General features: G+C 40.3%; 1 long non-coding RNA gene across 1 annotated transcript in view; it reads right to left on the bottom strand.

Moving 5' to 3' along the window:
* LOC133248145 (uncharacterized) overlaps window positions 1–17,397 on the bottom strand; it is a 58,566-nt gene extending 41,169 nt beyond the window's left edge. Inside the window, exons 1-2 of the long non-coding RNA XR_009736625.1 lie at window positions 17,209–17,397; window positions 1,745–1,828 (exon numbers count right to left, since the gene is read on the bottom strand). This is a non-coding gene — a long non-coding RNA (uncharacterized LOC133248145). The remainder of the gene's footprint in view (window positions 1–1,744; window positions 1,829–17,208) is intronic.
* Between the last annotated feature and the right edge of the window lie 3,412 nt (window positions 17,398–20,809).

Raw genomic sequence — 20,809 nt, 5'->3', positions numbered from 1 at the left:
TGCTAAGTTGCTTCAGTCGTGTCCGACTCTGTGTGACCCCAGAGACGGCAGCCCACCAGGCTCCCCCACCCCTGGGATTCCCCAGGAAAGAACACTGGAGTGGGTTGCCATTTCCTTCTCCAATGCATGAAAGTGAAAAGTGAAAGGGAAGTCGCAGTCGTGTCCGACTCTTTGCGACCCCATGGACCGCAGCCTACCAGGCTCCTCTGCCCATGGGATTTTCCAGGCAAGAGTACTGGAGTGGGATGCCATTGCCTTCTCCATGTAATGTGCTACTGAACGCAATTGTAGGTTAAAAAGGTTTATCTCCCTTTTATTTGTCTTCTATAACAAAACTCTTTATAACATAAATATATTGCTCATCTTTCAGACTCTGAATTCAAAATTTTCAGAAACTCATTATATAAAAAAGTAGAGAACTCTTTTATAAACCTGACTATATTAGAAACCTGACTATATTAGACCAGTAGTTCTCAAATAGGGGTGATTTTACTCTTAAGGGGATGTTTGGAATACTGGAGACATTTCTGATTGTCACTGATGGAGGAGGACAGGTGCTGTGAGCATCTAATGAATAGAAACCAGAGATGCTATAATGCATAGCCCCCACAGCAAAGATTTACCTAGTCCAATAAGTTAATAGTGCAAAGTAGAGAAAACTTGGCATAGGGCAAGAAAAGAGCTGTTAAAAAATTAAAAAATAAAACTGCCTACAAAAACAGAACAAAAAATCCCTCTGTCCATGCAACTTGCCACAGCAAAGGTTTATAATTCAGTGTGGATCACTGGTGGGGGTCTCTGCTTACAGGCATTATCTCTGTAACTATAGTCACTTACCCCTAAGGCTTAGAAATCTTCTACATCTTTTGGGAGGCAAAAACAGAAAAAGACCCTTTACAGAAATACACAGGAGACCTTTTGGGTTCTCCCTAAAGAGAGCACAACTTAGCGAATAAACCAACCACCCAACCAGAGGTAAATGTAGGTCAGTCTCCCTACATTCCATCTGCTAAAACTCCATCTCATGTATGTACTAATGCCAAAGGAGCCCAGGAAATGTAACCTAGCTATGTGTTCAAAAAGTGGAATTAAGTTTGATGAGTACCTACCCATCTCTGCCATTATGTCTGGTTTTCTTTGTGACTAACAAGATATTTTGCTCATAGGTACTTTTATTAACAATAAATTAATAACAGTTTATACAAAGAAACTTGTATCAATACAAAGCAATATTTCCTTTTAAAAATTATAGCTAGAAGAATCTGAAACTAACATTTAATTCAAGGGCATCTACAAATTTTATTTTTAACAATGCATGTCACACTATATAGCAAGATTTGATTGTTGACTTACCAGATTCTTAAGCACTGTTTCTAAAACAAAAGTGTATATATTACTCAATATTTATTTCATATATTAGACTTTTCATACTCTTATATTAGCTAACGTCATATGTTTCTTTCCTAATTCATTTTTTAAGATTTCCTTTTTGTGAATTTTTTAATTGCTTGAATTTTAAATAAAACGCATGCAACATTTAGGCAAATAACATTATTCTTTTAAGATTAATGTAAAATCAAGATTGGTTTTTTCTATCTACCATTCTAACAAGAAAGAGAGACAAAATAGTGACAATGATCGACAGCATAATATTTTAATTCGACCTTTTGACATTTTTAAAGAGATATTTTTAAAGCAGTTACTTCCATAGGCTTCCTTTAAAAAAGGAAAAGAAAAGGCTTACTTTAAAATTATGAGTCTCACACCATATCCCAAATGTCAGCAATCTGGAATTTTCCAAGCTCAATTCCCAGTTGAATGTTTATTTCTATTAGGGAAAAAAAATAAATTTGAGCACCATCAGCAGATAAATTAAATTACTAGGCAATCATCTTTTCAACTGCCAATACTGACACTGTTCTGAAATTAACTATTGGATTTAATTTGCTGTAAATAACATATTGTTCAGAAATAACCAGTTTCAACAACTTCCATATGATATTTTTCTCTTCATTCCTTTCTGAATGCCAAAGTTCCTCTCACTAATGGATTGCTTATGATATGCTAAGGAGTCCATCACCAGGGTAAAGGTAGAGATAGAATGTAGTCATGATGAAATTGCTGTATTCCATCACAGAGGTGATAAAAATGCAGGGTGCCTCACAGATATTTCTGACACGTTTGCTTACAGGGATGGATGTATTTATGATTTGGAAATCTCTGGCTATAAAAATGCATTCCAGTTTATTCTATGCTATCAAGTAGCCTTTTGTTAAAGTAGTTTTATGAGTAAGTAACTACTGGGAAATCTGCCTTTAGAACATTAGTAATGCAATAAATTCCATTCAGTCCATCTAGGCTATTTTGGGGAGAACTATGTCTAAATGAGCCAACTGCATTTCACCAAAGCTATTATATTCTATTCAGAGGCTTATATGTGATCTTCATGGTCCTTGTCTTTTTGAGATTAGTAAAAGCAGGAATAGTCATGATGGAAGTTTCTTTTCTTTAGAGAATTTCAATCAGAAAATAACTAAAAATCAATGAACAAGAATGGGTTCAACCAAGTTAAACCATGTAGTAACTAACTGAAATGATCTTTTTTAGCAACTGAATCATACTGTAACTACTGAAAATAGCACGTGAAATCCATGAAGATATTTTTCTATCTTGAACCCCTTGAATTGAAGTTTATAACTGATTGTTTCAAATTTGTATGAGCACTATGAAATAATAGTTCTTTGGCTGTATCATATGTGTTTGTTTCCAAATTAGACTGAAATATATTGATATAAATGATTGCATATTCACAAAAGGCAGTTCAGTTTTGGAGTCAGATGTCCTGGGTTTCAGTGATGGCTCTGCCATTTATTAGCTATGTGGCCTTGGACAACTTACAGAGCTGTCCTTATATTTCTATTTTGTGAGGATCAATTAAGCATTTGTTTCTATTACTATTATTTTCCTTCTGTATGTTCTGGCTCACAGAGGCCTGCAGAATAATGGTATCTCAGGCGGCACTCAGTTATATTTATTGAATAAATCAGCCACAGTAGATTTTATATGGTTATAGAGGCATGTAGTAGCCTAGTACCAGAGAAGGCAATGGCACCCCACTCCAGTACTTTTGCCTGGAAAATCCCATGGACAGAGGAGCTGGGTAGGCTGCAGTCCATGGGGTCGCTAAGAGTCAGACATGACTGAGAGACTTCACTTTCACTTTTCAGTTTCATGCATTGGAGAAGTGTTCTTGCCTGGAGAATCCCAGGGACAGAGGAGCCTGGTGGGCTGCCGTCTATGAGGTCGCACAGTCAGACACAACTGAAGCGACTTAACAGCAGCAGCAGCAGTAGCCTAGTACAGGTGAGAAGAGGAGGGGAGGCAGGGATTGTGAGTCTGAAAGAACTGAAAATCCACTTTATCAGAAATATATCCTTTGCTGAGTAATTAAGTCTTTGTTTTTCTCCTCTGTAAAATGGTGCCAAGAAAATGATCTTAAAAGATCATTGGAACTGGAAACAGTATATGATGAGCATTGGCAAAATACCTGGCACTAAGTAAATGATAGCTATTACTAGTACCATGATCTGTTTCTATTCTCAGAACACCTTTGACACCAAACATGTGATAGTTTTTCCCACACCAACAAATTCTCCAACACTGTGTGTTACAATTCAGGTCTGACACTCACTACCTAGAGTTAGTATAGACCCCACAGGCTGAGAGCTTGGTCCCACAGGACTAATTCCGCTTCAGACACTAATCGCAAGCCTTGACTTCCTGTCCTCCTGATTAACTGGAGGGTTAAATAAATTGAGGGTTCCCAGGACCTTCAGGTTTGCTCATTTTTTCAGATTCCAGGAAAGCTGTTTACTTACTATGACTGGTTTATCATAAGTCTTATAATCGAGGAGCAGCCAAGTGGAAAAGGTGCAAAGGCGTAGTACAGCAGGCAGAATGGAGTTTCCAGTCCCTCCCTTGGGTGCCCAATCCTCTCAGCACAGGATGTTTTCACTAGCCTGGAAGTTCTTTGAACTCTATTGTTCAGGATTTTTGTAAAGTTTTCATTAGTTCATTACACAGGCATGACCAGTTAAAGCATTGGTCATTAATGATCAACTCAATGTTCAGCCCCTCTCCCCTCCCTGGTGACCTGGGGGTGGAGCTGAAAGTTCCCACCCTCTAATCACATGGTTGGTTTCTCTAGCAACAAGGAACCATCCTCCAAGAATCACTTCAGTATCATAAACTCAGGTATAGTTGAAAGAGTCTAGTTATGAATAAGAAAGGTATTCCCCTCTCCACAGTTACTCAGGAAATTCTAAGAGCTTTAGGAGCTCTATGCCAGGAATTGGATAAAAACCACATACATGTTTCTTACTGTCACAGTGTCACTATAAAGCATGCACGATGGTGCTAAGAAAATGATAACAGTGATGTACAGACACAATTTCACCACATTTTATAAACGTTTACACTGTGCATGGCACTTTGGTGGTGATGTGGATGGAGAGAGAGAAAGGACAGGCCTTCTGTTTCCAAAACAGAAACAACACCCAGTTGTGGATGTATCTGGTAGTGAAAGTAAAGTCTGATGCTGTAAAGAACAATGATGCATAGGAACCTGGAATGTTAGGTCCGTGAATCAAGGCAAATTGGAAGTGGTCAAACAGGAAATGGCAAGAGTGAACATCGACATTTTAGGAAGCAGTGAACTAAAATGGACTGGAATGGGTGAATTTAATACAAATGACCATTATATCCACTACTGTGGGCAAGAATCCCTTAGAAGAAATGGAGTAACCATCATAGTTAATAGAAGAATCTGAAATACAGTACTTGGGTGCAATCTCAAAAGCGACAGAATGGTCTCTTTTCACTTCCAAGGCAAACCATTCAATATCACAGTAATACAAGTCTATGCCCCAACCAGTAATGCCGAAGAAGCTGAAGCTGAACAGTTCTGTGAAGACCTACAAGACCTTCTAAAACTAACACCAAAAATACATGTCCTTTTCATCATAGGGGACTGGAATGCAAAGCAGGAAGTCAAGAGATACCTGGAGTAATGGGCAAGTTTGGCCTTGAAGTACAAAATGAAGCAGAGCAAAGGCTAACAGAGTTTTGCCAAGAGAACACACTGATCATAGCAAACACCCCCTTCCAACAACACAAGAGACAACTCTACACATGGACATCGCCAGATGGTCAATACCAAAATCAGATTGATTATATTCTTTGTAGCCAAAGATGGAGAAGCTCTATACAATCAGCAAAAACAAGGAGCTGACTGTGGCTCAGATCATGAACACCTTATTGCAAAATTCAGACTTAAACTGAAGTAGAAAAAACCACTAGGCCATTTAGGTAAGACTGAAATCAAGTCCCTTACAATTATACAGTGCAAGTGACAAATAGATTCAAGGGATTAGATCTGATAGAGTGCCTGAAGGACTATGGATGGAGGTTTTAACACTGTACAAGAGGTGGTGATCAAAACCATCCCCAAGAAAAAGAAATGCAAAAAGGCAAAATGATTGTCTGAGGAGGCCTTACAAATAGCTGAGAAAAGAAGTTAAAGACAAAGGAGAACAGGAAAGATACACCTATCTGAATGCAGAGTTCCAAAGAATTGCAAGGAGAGATAAGAAAGCCTTCCTCAGTGATCAGTGCAAAGAAAGAGAGGAAAACAATAGAATGAGAAAGACTCGAGATCTCAAGAAAATCAGAGATACCAAGGGAACATTTCTTTCAAAGATGGGAACATTTCTTGCAAAGATGGGCACAGTAACGAACAAGAACAGTATCAACCTAACAGAAACAGAAGATATGAAGAAGAGGTGACAAGAATACATAGAACTATACAAAAGAGATCATTATGACCCAGATAACCATGATGGTGTGATCACTCACTTAGAGCCAGATATCTTGGAGTGCAAAGTCAAGTGGACCTAGAGAAGCATCCACAAACAAAGCTAGTGGAGATGATAGAATTCCAGCTATGCTATGTGCTTAGTCACTTAGTCATGTGACTATTCTTTGAAACCCCATGGACTGTAGCCTGCTAAGCTCCTCTCTCTGTGGAGATTCTCCAGGCAAGAATACTAGAGTTGGTTGCCATGCCCTCCTCCAGGATATCTTTTCAATCCAGGGATCGAACCCAGGTCTCCCACATTGCAGACAATTCTTTACCATCTAAGCCACCAGGGAAGCCCAAGAATACTTGAGTGGGTAGCCTATCCCTTCTTCAAGGGATCCTCCTGACCCAAGAATTGAACCGGGGTATCGTGCATTACAGGCAGATTCTTTACCTACCAGGGAGCTACCAGGGAAACCCAGAATTCCAGCTGAGCTATTCCAAATCCTAAAAAAATGATGCTGTTAAAGTGCTGTATTTACTATGCCAGCAAATTTGGAAAACTCAGCAGTGGCCACAGGACTGGAAAAGGTCAGTTTTCATTCCAATCCCAAAGAAAGGCAATGCCAAAGAATGTTCAAACTACCACACAATTGCATTCATCTCATGCGCTATCAAAGTAACGCTCAAAATTCTCCAAGCCAGGCTTCGACAGTACGTGAACCATGAAATTCCAGATGTTCCAACTGGATTTAGAAAAAGGCAGAGGAACCAAAGATTAGATTGCCAACATCCGTTGGATCATAGAAAAAGCAAGGGAGTTCCAGAAAAACATCTACTTCTGCTTCATACTACACTAAAGCCTTTGAACTGTGTGGATCACCACAAACCGTGGAAAATTCTTAGAGATGGGAATACCAGACCACCTTACCTGCCTCCTGTGAAACCTATATGCAGGTCAAGAAACAACAGTTAGAACCAGACATGGAACAACAAATTCATTCAAATTGGGAAAGGAGTAAGCCAAGCCTATATATTGTCACCCTGCTTATTTAACTTATATACAGAGTACATGCGAAATGCCAGGCTGAATGAAGCACAAGCTGGAATCAAGGTTGCTGGGAGAAATATCAATAACCTCAGATATGCAGATGACACCATCCTTTTGGTAGAAAGTAAAGAGGAACTAAAGAGATTGTTGATGAAGGTGAAAGAAGAGAGTAAAAATGCTGGCTTAAAGCTCAACATTCAAAAGACAAAGATCATTAACATCCAGTCCCATCACTTCATGGCAAATGGAAGGGGAAACAATGGAAACAGTGACAGATTTTATTTTCTTGGGCTCCAAAATCACTGCAGATGGTGACTACAGCCATGAAATTAAAAGATGCTTGCTCCTTGGAAGGAAAACTATGACAGACCTAGACAGTGTATTAAAAAGCAGAGACCTCAGTGGCATTCAAAAAAATATGAATCTGGAACCCAGAAGATGGGTCTAAGTAACGTGGTGTAAATAAAATAGAAATGCACTTTTTTAGAACCAACTGCTGAGAACCCACCTACACTCCCCCAATACAGGAGATGGTATCAAACAGTCAGCTCCCAGGGGTGGCTTCTCCAGCCTAACAGAGCCCTGCTTTCACATGGACAGCTGAGGCCAGAGGGCAGCACCCTTCCATGAGGAGCAAGGGTGGTGTCCAAAAGCCCAGTGCACTCACACTGTCATAAATATGTCATCTCCTTGCATCCTCTGAATTGTTTGTTTGTCAGTTAGGTAATGAAAAACAACTATGTTGCTAAAGATAGTTGTTTTCAAAAAAGAAAAGGAAGAGGACTTCCCTGGTGGACCAGTGGTTAAGAATCCACCTGCCAATGCAGGGGACACAGGCTCGATCCCTGGTCTGGGAAGATTCCACATGCCACAGGGCAACTAAGTCCCTGCGCTGCCTGAATACCCTAGAGCCTTTGCTCTGCAACAAGAGAAACCTGAGCACCGCAACTAGAGAGTAGCACCCCCATCTCTGCCACTAGAGAAAAGCCCTGTGCAGCAACAAAGACCCAGCACAGCCAAAAATAAACAAAATAAATTTTAAAAAAATAAAGAAAAGGAAGAAAAGAAAGTCGTGCTGCTTAATAAATAATTCTCATTGATCCTCAAATATGGGATCTATTAGGTTGGAGAAGCCAGCCCTGGCAGCTGACTTTTGTTGTCTGGCCCATCTTACCAGAAAAGAAATTGAAAGAGGTACAAATTATTTGCATTATTTTAGTGACTTTCAAAGCATTGGAGGAAAAAAAAAAATTAAAGCTTCCAAATTCAGTTTACAAAGCTAGAAAAGCTTGAAAAAAATATAATCAAAAACAAAACTATAGGTCAGCATTGCTGAAACTGATCCAGAAATGCCTCTTATACATATGAATGAATGGTGTACACACAATAAAGATTTTATGATCAAACAACTTAGAAAAGTGCTGCATATGTCATTGCTTTCTTGAAGACTCATAAAACATTTTCATATAAAAGACTCTAAGAAGTTCTACAGTAAAGACACCAATGTAACCAAGAATTTCCCAAATTTATTTAAATGATTGCAAGCACTCACTCTTTCTATTGGGAGCCCCAAACCTTTCCTAAAGCAAAAACCTTACCTAGGGATGACCAAGTCAATTTAGAAACATCAGATTTCATCAAGAGAATAGACACAGACCACAACTCCTACTTCAAATGTTAATAATGACTTGATAACACTTTGTAAGCCTGACAGGTACTACACAATTCTCCATTTATACCTTATATTAGTGCTTAGATCTTTCAAAGGACATTTTAGTCCCTTAAATGTCAGCATTAGTGCAATTTGTTTCTATGTTTGTTTTTTCTTCATTGGCTTTGAGAGACAGAAGTAAAATTTGGGAGATCCAGAATTAGCCCCAGAGAAAAGGTTTGACCAATCAGAAATCATTTTTGAAATGTCTACTCAGAATCTTCTTTACCTTGACACTCAAGTAGAAGGACAAGGATGGAAGAGAATGAGCTTCCAGACAGATTGTGTAACTTTTTTTTTTTTTTTTAACAAGACTATTCTCTAAACTCTATAAATAGCATGTGTCTCACTGGCTCTGTTTCGCCATGTCTATAGCCATGATGCCTCTCTGCTGCTAGTTCCATGTTGGCAGAGGGCAGGCACTAGCTGGAAATAGCCTTCACAGTAGATGCTAATGATTCAGTGTGTCCTTGCCCCAGCTTGAACAACTCCATGATCCTCTCAATATCAATCCACTCAGACAGCTGGCATCTGATAAAGGAGAGCATCCAGTATGCACACTGCATTGGGCTATGAACACGCTGGGCTTGGAATAAGCCAGATTTTAAAATGTCAAGTATTACATTCCACGCACAAAAATTTGGAGAGCTTCAGCCTAAAATAAATTTTCAAATGTACCTTGATTTCAGTACTGAAGAGTCATAATTTTGTTTCATAAAAGATACTACAAAATTATGAATTCTGCTATTTACCAGAGAAATAAAACTTCTATATGTCATGTTTATTAATGTACATCAATCAGTATGACTCAGGGAACTCAAACTAGGGCTCTGTAACAATCTGGAAGGGTGGAATGGGGAGGGAGGTGGGACGGAGATTCAGGAGGGAAGGGATATAGATAAACCTATGGCTGATTCATATTGATGTTTGATAGAAACCAACACAATACTATAAAGCAATTATCCTTCAATTAAAAATAACTAAATTAAATTTTTTAAAAGAAGGAAAGAGATTAATCTCCAAAATAAACAAACAGCTCATAAAGCTCAATTAAAAAAAACTACATCAATCAAAATTTCTAGGCATCACTTGTATATAAAATCTACTTTGTTTTGTTTGCTAATTTCTAAAACTAGCAAGAGATACTACTACTAAAAACCCAACATTTTGTCTAAGAGGCACAAATCAAGAATCTCAGTTGATTATCTCTTTTGGCTTTGTTAAAAGGTGGGAAAAAGTTTCTAGATCAATTCTGACTCCCCCCAAATAAATTCCTAAATATTTCCAAAAATTGTCTTTTCACACAAAACACAAGGTATAGGCATATGGACTGGTATAATTAGCATGAGTTAGGCTGTCTCTTTAAAATTTTCATTGTTTTTCATGGTTGTGATTTGAGTCAAAACCATGAAAAAACCATTAGTCTAAGAAAAAAAAAACAGTTATGTGTGTGGCTCAGCTATATTTTTTTTCTTATGACACTAATATCAAGCATTTAAATTTTTTCTTCTAATGAAGATGAAAAAGACTAGTGGATAAATCATATAGCAACACTACAAAAAGAAGCAGGGATTATCACATTGAGCAGTATCTTGCAATTTTTGAAGACTGCTTCAATATTCCCTCAAGAGAGGAAATGAGGTTTTAAGGATGCTTGCAATAAGCAAAAGGAGTAATTTTTATTCCAGAATCATAAAATCACATTTTTTCCCCAAAAAGCTACTAGCCAATGCAGGAGGCTCGGGTTTGATCCCTGGGTCAGGAATATCCCCTGGAGAAGGGAATGGCAACCCACTCCAGTATTCTTGCCTGGGAAATCCCATGATCAGAGGAGCCTGGTGGACTACAGTCCATGGGGTCACAAAAGAGTTGGACATAACCTAGCGACTAAACAACAACTAGACACTGGACTGAAAACCACAAACACTGAATTTAATGTGTTAAAATTCCAGACAGTGAATATTAACATTTCCAGAAGAGTTCACTTTATTAAGATTCAGTGTGGACATGGAAAATTCATGCCATGAAATGGTAAAAGGTCTGCGTCTTTGATCAGTTCCAGGAAAACAGATGCTGAGGCTAGAATTAGCATGCAGAAGGCTTATTGGGGGGCAGAACACCAGGAGGTAGAAAGGAATGTGACTGGGTAGAGGGGAAAGTTGAATTGTGATGCAGCTGTGATCAAAGCCCCAGTCTGCTCCAGTGAATCCCATAGGAAACTGAGAGCTGGGATGATCCTTCAGAGCTGTGCAAACTTGAGGCGAGGGAGCCAAGCCGTCGTATCTTCACGTTGACTGGTTTTTGGACACAGAACCCAGGGAGGAGATGGCACCGGGGACAAGCTCACACCCTCTGGCCAAGAGTGATGCCTAGGGAAGGACTCAGCTGTGAACTAGCAGCATGCTCGGGCAGCTGGTGAAACAAGGGGTTCCCAGGCTTTGCAGGGAGCATCCACTACTGGTCTCGAGAGTGGGGACTGTTACTAATCTGTGATATTGAGCTGCAAGAATTCCTGACATTAGTGAAATGCAATGAGAAACTCATTTCATGCTTGTCTAGTCAGGTAAAATCCAAAGAAGAGAACTCAGCAGAACCAAAATAAATAAATGCTAGAGTGTAAGTTTGGGAGGACCAGCAATAGATGTAATTCTGAGACAATTGATACCTGCTGAAGTCTGCTGTTAAGTGTTTATTTAGATTTTCTCCCTCACACATATGCACATACCAAACACAGCATGATCCTTTAGTTAAGAAAATTTAGTCTAGCCATAACTCCTGGTCAGAGAAATGTGACACAACTTTATTGAACAGATATCCACAGGCTATTATTTAACTCAGGCCAAAATGAAAATCACACACTTATAGGTAATACGAATGCACAGGGACCTTGGTTTAGCAATAGCATTTTATTTTCCCCAGTGACAGGGTTTTGGACGCTGAGAAAGTCCTATTTCCAAACACCTAACCCAAATAAAAAGTAAAATGTAACTCTCTATTTCCTATTTCTCAGTCATCACTGCATCTCAAATCTAAAATGGCTCACACCAATCTCCCCACAAAATTCACTCAGATTTTTTTCAAATTAACAAGCTATAAAACAGACAAGATAGTTACATGATGCTCTCAGTTGCATTCACTAAAATCAACTTGAAAAACATGAAACCATTAATTTTTTTTAAGTCACAGGAACAAAATACTAGAAATCCAATCAGTTTTCAGTAGCACAATTTTGGAGTGGAGATGTTGATGAAATATATATTGTGCATTTTTTTCTCAACCAGAAACCTACTCTTTTTTCAAGACTAAGACACCTAGTTTCAGAATCATACATATATGATCAGTTCAGTAGCTCAGTCATGTCTGATTCTTTGCGACCCCATGAATCGCAGCACGCCAGGCCTCCCTGTCCATCACCAACTCCCGGAGTTCACTCAAACTCATGTCCATTGAGTCAGTGATGCCATCCAGCCATCTCATCCTCTGCGGTCTCCTTCTCCTCCTGCCCCAATCCCTCCCAGCATCAGAGTCTTTTCCAATGAGTCAACTCTTTGCACGAGGTGGCCAAAGTACTGGAGTTTCAGCTTTAGCATCATTCCTTCCAAAGAACACCCAGGGCTGATCTCCTTCAGAATGGACTGGTTGGATCTCCTTGCAGTCCAAGGGACTCTCAAGAGTCTTCTCCAACACCACATATATATAAACACACACACACACATATACATATGTTGGTACATAAAATACATCGAACTATTACACGTGAAGCATACAGATTCAGAGTAAGAAAGGATCTTAGATCATCTAGTAAAATCTAGCCATTTTACAGATAAGGAAAGTGAGGCCATAAATGAGAAACCACTCATCAAAGAACACAAAGCTAATCAGAGCCACTGCCACCTAAGAATCCAACTCTCAAAGCAGTGTTCTTTCTGCAACAATAGCTCTATTAACATTTCAGGAAGTTTCAATGTGTTCTTGTTTTCTGTGTCACTGCAATTAACATTTAATCCAGCAGGAGACTGTGGCTCCTAATGTGGTGGCTAATGTTTAAGCTACTTCAGTATTTTGTGAACAATACAGGAAACTGTAGCTAGATTTTGTATCTCAGATAAACATGGTTATGTGTTTTGTATGGCTCTTAAAGCTAGGTAATGTGGTTACTAAGTCACAAAATTTTAAATGCATCTAATGTTAGTTCTTTACCTAGGCTCCAGGCCCATGGAAGAGAATTGAGTCCATGAGACCCATATGTATTGATGGAATCAGCAGCTCTAATAACCGCCAGCGATGTTCTGTCTGGCAAGAGGCTTCCAGCTTGAGAGGATGCATGGCTTAAAGCCAGCACCAGTCTTACAGCATGAAAAATTAAAACCAGAATATAGCTTCAAAATCTGTAAGGCATTTTGAATGTCTGGCTAAGTCTGCTTTGTAATTTTCATTCTAGTTTTCCCACTTTATTCAGAATGGGATTTTGTGTTAAGACTTTTAAAGAAAATACAGATGAAAAAAATCCATAACCATATATCTTCCCAACCTCTAAAAGTTCTTTTACTACTTTTTGCTTTTGCTATTATGGGTCTTACAAGGAAACATATGTATATATATTCTCATATTTCCCATAATTTCATCCTCATTTCCAGACACGATACACTTTTGCTGAGCAAATTTTATATATTATGTATGGCATTTTGGCTTCTTCCATGCTTATGGAGCCCAGGTTAAAAGTTCAACTGCAACAAGAGTCAATGACCTTGACTCTGACCTGTGTCCTTACAGTATTCCAGAACCTAACTACCCTCCAGTGAAAGATGTTAGGAAAACCCCATAAAGGAGGGAATGGCCTCCTGGCTCTACTGGAAATTATCTTCAATGGCGCATTGTCCAATGGCACAATGTCCACAGGCCAGTAGCACTATTTCCATATACACAAAGCAGAGGCACTGATATAAAAAAAAAAAAGAACTACAGGCCTTTCCCTGGACCCTGGGGACAGACACATTAGTGAGAAAGTTAGATACGATCCCTGGATTCTAAATTCTGCTTTTTTGAGGAAGCTTATTGGAAAATTTTGACTAATTCCGATTCCTCTCTTCTTTGAGCTCCTATAGCACTTAAGAATCTATAACCAGGTGTTAGAGTATGTTCCACTGGTATCTCTTGTTGTATTTTCATTCATTCTGCAACACAAGAGGGTCTCATTACCCCAACTAGATTACAAACTCCTTGAAATCAAGAACCATCACTCTTTATTCTCTGTCCCACATAGCAGTTAACATGAGTTATTACTCTATTAGGGGCTTCCCTGGTGGCTCAGACGGTAAAGAATCTCCTTGTAATGCAGGAGACCCAGGTTCAATACCTGGGTCAGAAAGATACCTTAGAGAAGGAAATGGCAACGCACTCCAGTATTCTTGCCTGGAGAATTCCCCGGACAGAGGAATTCCTGGCTGGCTACAGTCCATGGGGTCACAAAGAGCTGGACACGACTGAGTGACTGATATGTCACACACCTCATCAATCTACTGATACCAACTGATCGTTCCTTTTTTATTGCTCTTAAGCAGCTAAAAAAAATTACAGTTGAGAGGGAAGATGGTGATTTCAGATAAAATTTTGACTGAGAATTTATTTCCTTGAAAATTCTCTCTCAAAACATTGACAATAACCTTTAATCCACACAAAATGCAAAGCCTAAACATAAACCAGTAAGTAATATATTCATACATGAATGTTAATACACAGTCTCTATATAATATCAAGTGAAAATCAAACTATTATCACTATATGTATAGAAAAATAAGGACAGATAATACATTAGACTATAGGAAATTGTGGGGTTTTTTTTTTTTTTTCCTCAATAACGTTCAGCTGGGCTTCCCTGGTGGCTCAATGGTAAAGAATCTGCCCAGCAACGCAGACACATTTTGATCCCTGATCCAGGAAGATCTGACATGCTGCAAAGCAACTAAGCCCATGCTGCACAACTACTAAGCCTGTGCTCCCAGGCTCCCAGGCCGCAACTACCGAAGCCCTAGGGCCCGTGCTCTGCAACAAAGGAAGGCACCACAATGAGAACCCCACGCATTGCAACTCAGAGAGTAGCTCCCTGCGACCAGGGAAAGGCCCGTGCAGCAATGAAGACCCAGCACAGCCAAAAATAAATGAATTTTTAAAAAAATTAAAAAGAATATTCAGCTCCCAGAAAGTCCATCTGGCTAAACCTATTATTAATTGTGTTTAGTTCTAGATGTGAACATTATAGGTAAATGTTCTTTGTATTTTGAGGTATTTCTGTTACCTTTTCTATTTTTCTACCTTGAGCATTTACGTTTAAATTAGAAAAACAATTGAAAACGTTCTGTGGTTTATTCACCATACTGGGAAAGATTTTTTTTTTAATCTATGAAAAGATGGCTCTGCCACAGGGAATCTGGCTTCTAGTGTCCCAAAGTCAGGGTCGGATTTCCTGCATTAGATTCAGCTCAATGTGTCTTGAGAAGGCAGCTCTTTAGTATCTAACTCCCTCTAGTGAGCAAACTGCAAAGTCTCAGCTCACTCTTGAAACTGCACTTGGAAACAGAGGACCCACACATGAGATGCCAGCCTTCTTTCTAGCAGTTTTTAATTGCAGAATATTCCAAGCGCATTCCTAAATGAGTTGTTTTTTATTTTCCTAGGCCAACATGTCCAATATCTCCTTTGTTAACGGGTCCAGTCCTTAGCTTCAATTCAATGGTATCACAATGTTAAAGACACCAGGGTTAGCTGGATGGTCCCCTGTCAGGGGACGTTTAACTTTAAGGGATCCAATATGTTTTCTTTCTTTGTGTGCTGTTTCTCAAGGATTCTCTGTTCCTTATCAGTTCCTGGAAAACAGGAACGAGCAGAGCTGCACGCAGTTGTCAGGACTGAGATCATGGGAAAGGGCACCTGCTTGGATTCCCTTGTGACTCCCTTCAGTGACCTTGTACTTAAAGGACTATCCATTTTGTTGCAACTGGTGAAATTTAATTCTAATGACTAAGTAATCATTTTATTGAAGATATAGAAGCATGTGTTTCTGCAAATAAAGTACCCTTGTTTCACCCGAGACTTGGGTCCCCTGCATCCTTCTTTTTGAAAGGTTGTTGTTGAATCACGCAAAGACACCGGGATTCTTGGCCCCCAGAGGAGAAGAATTCAATCCGGGGCCAGAGACGAGGCTTGATCACGCAGAGCTTTTGTGTAATAAAGTTTTATTAAAGTATACAGGAGATAGAGAAAGCTTCTGACATCAGCATCAGAAGGGGGCAGAAGAATACCCCCCTGCTAGTCTTCAGCTGGATGTTATATAGTCACTAGCAGTCTGTTAATGAAAGAAAGGGATGTCTTAAAATTCAGAATGACACCAGGCCCCTCACCCATAAGATGCATTTTGGGATAATCTTGGCACCAAATGGTTTATCCAGGGCCATAAAATGATTAACTTGAATCTTGAAGAAGGGCAGACCACCATACAAATAGTTTCATTTACATAGATTAGGGGAACAATATCCATACTGGTTTGTCAAGTAGGTTCTGGGCCAAGAGGCGGAACCAACTTGGAGACAGAGTTTGGGGTAAAGGCATAGTACATTAGCATAGCTTAAGACGGACATTTCCATAAGAAAAAGGCATTGGTTATCTCTAGGCTCGAGAATAGCTAACTTCAGGCGAAACCAGGTGTCATTATGGCAACACATTATTTTAAGAGAAACCTCCCTTTAAATTTGTATAGAGAAGGAAAAAGTATTGCTAGTGTGTTTCCTCCTGCCGCTTAAGAGAGATAAAAATGTCTGACACTTGCAGGCTATTTCCTCCTTTTGGAGACCCCTGGCCTTCCTGCCTGTTACCCTCTCATTTTCATTGACTCCAGTCCCCAGGTCCTGGTCTACAAAGACTGTGACAGTCCCCCACCTTTCTCACTTCAGTGCAGCCTACCTCTGTTACCTAGTTCACGTGCTACAGGGAGAATGTCCGCAGAACTGACATGAAGAACCAGATGTGTGACCTAGTACAGATGGGCTGAAGGGTTAAATGCCACACAATGAAGCTGGGGGCTGATACAGAACATGACTTTTAATGTTCAGTTCAGTTCAGTTCAGTCGCTCAGTCATGTCCGACTCTTTGCGATCCCATGATCGCATGGGATCCCTGTCCAGGCCTCCCTGTCCATCACCAACTCCCGGAGTTCACCTAAACCCACGTCCTTTGAGTCGGTGATGCCATCCAGCCATCTCATCCTCTGTCGTTCCCTTTTCCTCCTGCCCCCAATCCCTCCCAGCATCAGAGTCTTTTCCAATGAGTCAACTCTTTGCATGAGGTGGCCAAAGTACTGGAGTTGCAGCTTTAGCATCATTCCTTTCAAAGAACACCCAGGACTGATCTCCTTTAGAATGGACTGGCTTTTATTCAGCAATTTTATCAACATCAGTCATTTACAGAATTTCAGTTTATCCTTTGGTTGAACTACTGTGGTTTTAGCTTATTGTGAAAATTCTAATTTGATGCTTTAAATGAATAAATGAACATCTAATGTATGTACTCATTTGTAATTATATCTTACTCACTTACTAGATTTATCATCCATTGCTTCCCTGAGGTCGACTCACTCCTGATGGAGATACTGTTGGCACATCTTTGCCCCAGGAAAGTCCCAGCAGCAAGTCCACACAGTCTTTTATTTCCCTTTAGACTGGGAGGAGGGCTCTTCAGGGCATATGAACCTCAGGCTGAAAACCATCTCACATCTACTACATCTGTTGGTTCAACAAACACTACTATGATCCCTTTAGAAGTTAAGTTATTATGATGTATAGAATGTAAAGATGAACTAACCTTCTGTTGAAAATGGAAAAATTCCCCCAGGCCAACTGCTCATCTAGAAAAGACACTCACATCTGTATGTAAGTAACTGTAAAGTGAGGCAGATGTCACAAGAGGCTCCTGTGAAAGTTGCAAATGAAGGGGGTTGTGAGGAGGCGGTGGTGCCATTGTCACAGATGACTTCAGGGAGAAGGTGGCCAGGGTCTTAAACAGCAACTCAGCTCAAAATCTTTCCTCTGCTCATTCTTACTCCATTCTCCTCTGCACCAGCCTCTCCTCTTCCAACAGATACCTTGTGTGTGTGAATGTGTGTGTGTGCGCCTATCACCCTTCAGAACTAAGTCATAGCTAGGGGTTGATCAGAAGTCAAGAGGGAGGTAGACATAGGGGAAAAAACAAACAAACAAAAAAAGCACAAAGGACAGGACATTGAAGAGAAAGACAAAATGCTCCAGAGAGACAGGCAAAGGGCTCAAGGCAGGGGCAGCAAATACCTGCTGCAGGTTCCCCTTTCAAGGTGTAACTTGGGGCGGGCCCAGGAGCAAGGGTATCATGCAGGTAAAACACATCCACACCAAGACACGTCCGTGCTTAGGGCTCCGAGTAAGCATGGACCTTCTATTGGCCACGTGACAGCTATAGTGCAGAGAAGAAGAGTTTCTTTTGTGATGACCAGCCCAGGGAGGAAGCAACACTCCCAGCAAATTCGAAGCTTTGAGCTCAGGCTTACGTGGTTTGAATCATCACATTTCATGTATGTTGAGAAAGCAGGAAAAGACTCATCCTTCTTAAAATAGGGAATAGAATGAACTTTTGTTTTTTCAACATTCCTAATAGTCTCCTGTTGTAAGCATGAGATTGGGTGGAACAGACCTGGGGCCACAGTCCTTCAAGGACACAGCCCCACCTTTGTTGTTTAGTCGCTAAGTCATGTCCAACTCTTTGCGACCCCATGGACTGTAGCCCACAAGGCTTCTGTGTCCTTGAAATTCTCCAGGCAAGAATACTGGAGTGGGTTGCCATTTCCTCCTCCAGGGGCTCTTCCCAACCCAGAGACTGAAACTGTGTCTTCTATTTGGCAGGCAGATTCTTTACCACTGAGCCACCAGGGAATCTGAACATTACAACTTGACATCATCAACAACAGAAACCCAAAAGGACCCAAACCATGCTGAGAACAAGCCAGCAGGCCTCTTCTGTTCTCTTACTGACACCACTCCCTCCTGCATGGTCCCCTGCCTGTAACCTGTCCATGCCCACCTCACCCTCCAAGCTTTCAAACTCTGCCCTCCAGAAAGACTGGGACTATCCAAGGGTAATTTAATCTAAATTCCTCCCTTCCTTACTGTAGAGTGGAAATAATAAAGATTATAGAAATGAGAGGATCTCATGAGATGATATTTATAAATGATTTTATGTATGTAAATGATTATAGGTGAGGCCATCTGCACATGTTTAATTTTGTCTAGCATACAACAGTTCTTTAGCCCCCTTGCTGCTGTCACTTTGGATTTGCTGTGTCTCCCCTGATTGGTGTGGCTCCCCTGATAGCTCAGTTGGTAAAGAATCCATTTGCAATGCAGGAGACACTGGTTCAATTCCTGGGTGGGGAAGATCCACTGGAGAAGGGATAGGCTACCCATTCCAGTATTCTTGGGCTTCCCTTGTGGCTTAGCTGGTAAAGAATCCACCCGCAATGCAGAAGACCTGGATTTGATCCCTGGGTTGGGAAGATCCCCTGGAGAAGGGAAAGGCTACCCATTCCAGTATTCTGATCTGGAGAATTCCATGGATTGTATAGTCCATGGGGTCACAAAGAGTTGGACACAGCTGGGCAACTTTCACTTTCACTTTTCAGATGGTTCCAAATACTTTGTCATAAAGATGGGATGTAATAGTCTTTGAGCATATCTGGTCTCCTTGGATCTCCACCATCACATATGGCCTTTTATAGGTGTGCAAGTGTACACAAGGCCTCTCATAGGTGTGCAAGTGCAAACACACCCACATGCTCTCAGTCCTGCAACACTGAGCCTGCTTCCCTCCAAACTCTGCTCTCCATCAGAAACTGCAGAAGGGAGTGTTTCTCTTTGCGTTTAAAGATCAGAATCATTCACTAAAGAAGCTTTCATTTTACATGCATAAGTGAAGGCCAGAAAGGCCACACAGCTAAGCTTGAACCAGTTCAGAGAGGTCCAGACCCAGCTGGAATCCAGGCCTCCTCTTCCCCTGCCACCCCACACCCACACTGCCTCATGCTGGCTTCTGGGTTTTAGTCTGGGGTCTAATTACCTGGAGGAGGGTATGGCAACCCACTCCAATATTCTTGCCTGGAGAATCCAATGGACAGAGAAGCCTGGTGGGCTACAGTCCATAGGATTGCAAAGAGTCAGACATGACTGAGACAACGTAGCATACACACATGCTAAGGTGAACCCAAATGCCAGCATCATTGGCCATATAAGCTATTTTAAGGGAGAAGCTTTGGGTAAATTATGCTTGTTTGGGTTTAATGCACACTGATTCCAACAGATGGCAATGAAGAACTTTATTCCCACAAATGGATGAGGAACGCAGTTTATGCTCTTCAGTGATTTACAAAATTTTTTTTAAACAACTCAATTTTTAATATATTAATAGACTCATTCAACCATCACCAACATAAAGTTTTAGAATATTTCCATCATACCCAAGATTTCTCTATGTTCATCTAAGGTGAATCCCTGTGCCCACCCCCAGCCCTAGGCAACCACTGATCTTCCATGTCTCTACAGATTTGCTTATTTCTGGAAATTCACACAAATTGAATCATACAATATGAATCTTTTGTGTCTGGTTTCTGTAATGTAAACAAAACATGTTTGAGGATCATCTCTGTTGTAGCATGGTTCAGTATTTTGTTCCTGCTCATTACTGAGCAGCATTCTACTATATGGGTGAGTCATACTGTGCTGATGGACACTTGGATTACAACAGGTTTTGTTCTGATCTAACCAATGTTTAGATCTAAGAAGAAAACTGTTTTCTTCTGAATGATATTTATTTTTCCCTCTTTGTCTGAATAAAAAGAAATCTGAAATCTAACTTTATTCATTCATTCATCTGACCCCAAATATATTGCACTGTGGCTCCTAACCAGGTACAATGGAGGCTCTGTGGAAGGATACTGAGATAAACATGTGTGATGTACCATCAGATCAAAACAAATAGGTCTGGTCCATCCACACTGGGACATTCACAGACAGTCCAACAACCAGAAGTTAAAGAGAATAAATTTTAAGGAGACCTGCTTATTTCTGGGCTTCAAAATCACTGTGGATGGTGACTGCAGCTGTGAAATTAAAAGACA

This window comes from Bos javanicus, chromosome 1 (genome assembly GCF_032452875.1).
Source record: "Bos javanicus breed banteng chromosome 1, ARS-OSU_banteng_1.0, whole genome shotgun sequence".
In the NCBI taxonomy this organism is placed as follows: Eukaryota; Metazoa; Chordata; class Mammalia; order Artiodactyla; family Bovidae; genus Bos; species Bos javanicus.
Note: the sequence above shows the minus strand (reverse complement) of the source record. Positions and strands in the feature narration are given on the sequence as shown.